Consider the following 5,931-nt stretch of genomic DNA (forward strand, 5'->3'; position numbering starts at 1 on the left):
ATAGAATCACTTTACGCACATTTTAATCAGATGACAGCCACAGCATTCTTGCCATCAGTATACTAAACTAGCCTCCTGGTCAAGGGTAGAGGTTTCCCTTTTCAAGTTCCCACTGTTGCCTGAAACCTAAAGCCTCCTTGATCATATTGGAGAAGCAGGGTAGAAATAAATGTTGTTGTTGTTGTTGTTCTCCCAGGAGCCACGGTTGATATAAGAGCTGCGTACTGTTTGGTTTCTTCCACTTGAGCATTGCTTTCACAAGGTTGTGAGTGTGATACCAGCCAGGGGCTGAGGGTCGACTCAGCCTGGCATCTTTCTGGGGTTCCTAAAATGAGTGCCCAGCTTGTTGGGGGTGATAGGCTTACAGTTGTAAACCACTTAGTGCGGTATGAAGCGGCATATAAATGAAGCTGTCGTTGCTATTGCTACGGTGGCTGATGAATATTTAATTTTTAAAAGTTCAAAAAACCTAGCTGCTTCCAGTTCAGAAAATAATCAGGGATCAAGCCAAGGAGGAAAGCACAGGCCCTGGGTTTGTCATGTTCTCCTGATATCATTCGACACATACCCAGCAACCCATACAGCCCTGCAGAGAATACCCCTTTGAGCCCATGGGCCATATGGGGTTTACACAGGATGATGGGCATCTTCTTATTCTGGGAACCCAGAATGCTGGAAGGAATGGGAAATAAAAGATGAAGAGATGTGAGCGAAACACCGGGACAAACAGTGGCAGAAAGGTGCGATATAAATCAATTAAATCTAATGGCCAGGATGTTGCGTTGAATTGCAAAGTGTAAAACTCCATGTTCAGGCTGGCGTCCTGTTGATGACTTATAGATGTTAAATGTTTCCTAATTCAGGAGACGTGAGGTGGCTGCACTTTTTTTGGCTGTGGTACAACATCTACATTCAGATGACAGCTGCTGCAGCACAACTGAATGTGTGGAGTCGTTGCATATGTATTGCCATTGTGCATTGCACATTCAGGCATGCATTGTGCTTTGTGCGTTGCACATGCAGGTGTACACTGTGAATTGCAGTTGTGCACTTAAACTTTGTTTTCACATTCAGTTGAACACTGTTGCACATACACTAAAGCACAACTCCTTGAGTATACATTTGTGTTCCATCTCCTCAGGTTTCCTAGAGAATCTCACCCACAAAGTTATGCATTAACGATGCCTTACAACACCCGCCTTGTGATGAACGGCATTGTTGGGTAACTGGACACACACACCAAATGCACAACCAAATGTGGATGCGCATCCATATGCAGTGCACACCATAGACATTCCTTATGCAATCTCATCATCTGTGCAGTCGCTTCTGCAATCTTGAACTGAGTGTGGATTTTCTATGTCAGAGCAAAAGGCCCAAGTGCTTCTGGAGGTAAACGTGTGCGTCATGCGTGAAGACGCCAACAAGATTCAAGCCAATATATGGCCACTTCAGTGTGCTGCTTCGATTAGGAGACATTGTCAAGGGACGGTTGTCACTGTGTGAAAAATCCAGGCCATTGGGCTGAGCATCCAGCCTTGCAGATGAAGAGGCACCTGTTTAAGCTTCAGCGTTCCTGCTCTCTCTCCCCGCCGTGTTATGTGCAAATATCTTTTGCCATCCAGCACTTCTCTTCTGCATCGTTTGGCTCTCTTCTCTTTCATTATCCACACAAGCACCTGCTGTTCCCATCCAAAGAGTCATTTGGTGCAGGAACTCAGAGAGCAGCCTGGCGGGAAGGGACATTAGTGTGAGAATTAGCACTTCAGCAGCAAGGCAAGGGTCAGACTCACCTGCTCAGAATGACTGTAATTCAGCAGCCATGAGAAAGCAAGAAAAGCAATCATTTCAGCCATCTATAGGACCTGCAAATCCTAAAGATGGTCTCAAGCTTCCTTCCTCCAGCTCTGATTTTCTGATAGAATCATAGAATCATAGAGATGGAAGAGACTCCAAGAACGGCCATCCAGTCCAACCCTAATCTACCATGAAAGAACTCTTAATCAAAGCATCCCCATTGACAGATGGACATCCAGCCTCCGCTTAAAGACCTCCAAAGAAGGAGACTCCATTACTCTCCAAGGGAGTGTCTTCCACTGTCAAACAGCCCTTACTCTCAAGAGGTTCCGCCTGATGTTAAAGCGGGATCTCTTTTTCTGTTGCATCCATTGATCTGGGTCCTATTCTCTGGAGGAGCAGAAATCAAGCTTGTTCCCTCCTCAATGTAACATCCCTTCAGATATTTAAACAGGGCTCTCATATCAATCTTTAACCTTCTCTTCTCCAGGCTGAACATCCCCAGCTCCTTTAGCTGTTCCTCATAGGGATTCATGGTTTCCAGACCCTTCACCATTTTAGTCACCCTCCTTTGGACACATGGCTCCAGTTTCTCAATGTCCTTTCTGAATTGTGGCGCCCAGAACTGGACACAGGATTATTCCAGGTGAGGCCTGACCAAAGCAGAATAGAGTGGGACTATGACTTCCCTTGATCTAGACACTATACTTCTATTGATGCAGCCTAAAATCGCATTGGCCTTTTTAGCTGCCGCATCACACTGTTGACTCATGTTCCACTTGCCAACAACTTGAAGGCATGCACTATTACCAACAACAACTATTTCCAGTTCTGTACAGTCCTTGCACAAGGGGCAAAAATGGCAACAACAAAAGTACCTTTCTATCTATCATGTCCAGAGAAAGAGAGAGAGAAGGTTTTGCATATGAACAAAAGTCCTGCACATACGGATCTTAATGAATTTGGTTCACTGGCAGCAGGATTAATTTGCCTGATAAGGTAATGCATTCCCTTCAAGAGCTGCTAAATGGATCCTTAACATAAAATATTTCCGTTGTCTTTGGAATTACTGCTGGATTGCATGTGCTTCTAGTGGAGGGTTCATTGGAGGAGTAAAGCACACCTTCCTGCAGCATACACACAGCTGTTAAGTGTGTGCATATGATCAAAATGTGTACACACACACACACATATAGAGGTCTCTGTCAGGCTTTAATTCAGCCTCACAATAGCCTGAGGCTGAACCTCTAATAGTTTCCAGCATTGACCTTTCCGAGTCTGATTTATTGGTGACCCAGTAAAAGGTTCAGTGTGAGCATAATTGCATTGCAATGTGTTTCCTGCAAGAGAGATACTGGCAAAGATATTGACAAAATCAAATTTAGCAGCTCCTCTCCCAGAAGTGCGGAGAGAAATCTGGAAGGCTTTGCTGGGTGATGCATTTCGGCACCTACAAAAATGCCACAACCCCCTCAGGGCAGGGGCAGGGGGGCCAGACGGGAAGCCAGGATTCCCCCCTCAAGGAACACGGCCGGAAAAAGATGGTTAACCCCCAACAGGGAGAATCAGGGAATCATAGAGTTGGAAGGGACCCAATGGCCATCCAGCCCAACCCCATGCTGCCATGACTCATCATCATCATCATCATCATCATCATCATCATAGATGGAAGGGACCCAATGGCCATCCAGCCCAACCTCCTGCAGTCTGAGTGCAGTTTGAATGCATAGGTTTATATTCTCATCTCTGGCGCAGCAGAAACCAGTCTGCACCCGCTTTTACATGGCACCCCTGCAGATATTTAAAGATGGCTCTCCAAACTGTTCCCGCTGTTCTGCGGAGATGAAGGTAACCGTTTCCCAAGCCACAGATTCGGTGGGGTTTGCCTTCCACTGGTCTCACTTACTCTCTGTGTGTAAACCAAGAGGGTCATTCTCACCAGCAGTTTGGATCGCTTCCTGATTTGTCTTTGCCCTGTTTTAGAAAGCGATTCATAAAGGCCCCTTGTTCCCACTATGAAAGGGCTTCCCCCCCTTACCCAGGGTGATCCCTTTGTTCTCACTGGCAGCGCAGCTTCAGAATCCCCTGTCAATCATCTGTGACGTAAGCGGCAGCCTGGGCTGTCTGGCTTGGAAATGGGGAGTTGGAGGCTGAGAGAGTGTGAAGGGGAGGAAGAGTAAGAAGAAGGAGGCAGGAGGAGGAGGAGGAAGGAGGAGGAGGAAGGGTCAGGGACCCAGCAGCAAAAGGAAGGGGGGGGAGGCTCTGGCTGGGGAGGCAAATGGAGTGTGGAGGCTGGAGAAGGCAGCGGAGGATGGAGAGGAGGATGGAGAGGAGGACGGAGAGGAGGACGGGGAACCCGGGAAGAGGAGGAGGAAGAAGATGTGGGACACATTTTGTTTTTGTTTTTAAATAAAATGAATCAAGCCATCGATAGAACGGTTCAGCAACTACTTGGCTGCGCAAGGAGCTCCTTGGCCAATCTATTGATTTCTCAGTTAATTTTCTTAACATACCAGCACCCACAAAGACACCCCTCTGCCATTTGTCCCTCCCTCAGAAGGAACCGAGTCTGATCTGGCGTTCCCACTTATTGGACGCGTGTCAGAACGGATTCTTCGGAAAAGAAACACAAAAAAGTACGATCAAGAAAACCTCCGATTTTGGGCGTTTGACTCGCTTTATTCCAACTGGAATTGATCCAATGAGGATCGGAAGCAGTTTCAAGTGGAACAAATGACACTTTGCTGCAAATTGTAGTGGGAACAATTTCTTAGAGGGGAAGAAAGGCTTCCCTGCTGCTCCAGCCTCCCTGATTCCTCAGCAGAGAGAATGAGTCCCTCAGAAACTGGCCTAGCTGCAACTTTCCCCAGAGAATGGCTTCTCTTTTGTTGTTGTTGTTGTTGTTGCTAATGCATTTCCCCCTCCTGTTTTTTCAGGTAAAAGCTTGGAGTATCCCCTGTTTGGTTTTTAACACCTTTGCCTGACGAAGAAGACAGTGGAACAGCCAAAGCTCAAAAAGTCCCTCCTTTTCTTGGAGCTTGCATCCATTGCTCCATTGCGTCCTATTCTCTGGAGCAGCAGAAAGCAAGCTTGCTCCCTCCTCAATATGGCATCCCTTCAAATATTTAAACAGGGCTATCATGGTGAAACGCTGTTGCTGTTGCGCAGTGTGTGAGGCAACAGGTCAACGTTTGGCGCCAGACTTCGTGACTGTAGTCAGCAGCTTCTGAGCTGGAGAAACTCCTCTCCCTTTCTGAATGAGCAAAGAGACACTGTAAACTTCTCTCAGATGAGGTTTTTATTCTTAGAAGAGGTTCCACTGTCTACAACAATATCTACATCGACACCATTCACACTAGTGACAACCCAATCTGAGGTAAAATGCTTGTCACTACTCTAGTAAAGGCTCCGTGAGGCCTGCTAGGCCTTGCCTCTCCCTCTGGAGTCACAAAGCAACCCTCTCTGAGGTAAAATGCTCAAAGTCACTACTCTAGCCAAGTCTCCGTGACGCCTACTAGGCCTTGCCTCTCCCTCTGGAGTCACAAAGCAACCCACTCTGAGGTAAAATGCTCGTCACTACTCTAGCAAAGGCTCCGTGAGGCTACTAGGCCTTGCCTCTGCCTCTGGAGTCACAAAGCAACCCTCTCTGAGGCAAAATGCTCATCACTACTCTAGCCAAGTCTCTGTGAGGCCTACTAGGCCTTGCCTCTCCTTCTGGAGTCACAAAGCAACCCTCTCTGAGGCAAAATGCTCGTCACTACTCTAGCCAAGGCTCCGTGAGGCCTACTAGGCCTTGCCTCTCCCTCTGGAGTCACAAAGCAACCCTCTTTGAGGCAAAATGCTTGTCACTACTCTAGCAAAGGCTCCGTTAGGCCTACTAGCCCTTGCCTCTCCTCTGGTGCCACAAAGGATCCATCCTCTCTCCTGAGTGACTTTTCAAACTGGTGGCATTCTACCGGTCTTTACAGCCCTTGTTGAATATCTTGATGTCTCTTCCTGTTTAAATGCCTAATCATTATGGCTCACAGTAACCCTTTAATGCCTGGTAACTATTTAAACCAGGGGTCGCAACCTATGGCCCGTGGGCCTAGGGTTGCCATAATTGAGGACCTCCAAACCGGGACAAATGTAGGA

The 5,931-nt window shown here is 47.2% G+C and overlaps 1 protein-coding gene across 1 annotated transcript in view; it reads right to left on the reverse strand.

Moving 5' to 3' along the window:
* LOC121927315 (cytochrome P450 2C15-like) overlaps positions 1–5,931 on the reverse strand; it is a 46,167-nt gene that overhangs the window by 5,659 nt on the left and 34,577 nt on the right. The window lies entirely within an intron of this gene.

The sequence above is a fragment of the Sceloporus undulatus genome, chromosome 1 (assembly GCF_019175285.1).
Source record: "Sceloporus undulatus isolate JIND9_A2432 ecotype Alabama chromosome 1, SceUnd_v1.1, whole genome shotgun sequence".
Classification (NCBI taxonomy): Eukaryota; Metazoa; Chordata; class Lepidosauria; order Squamata; family Phrynosomatidae; genus Sceloporus; species Sceloporus undulatus.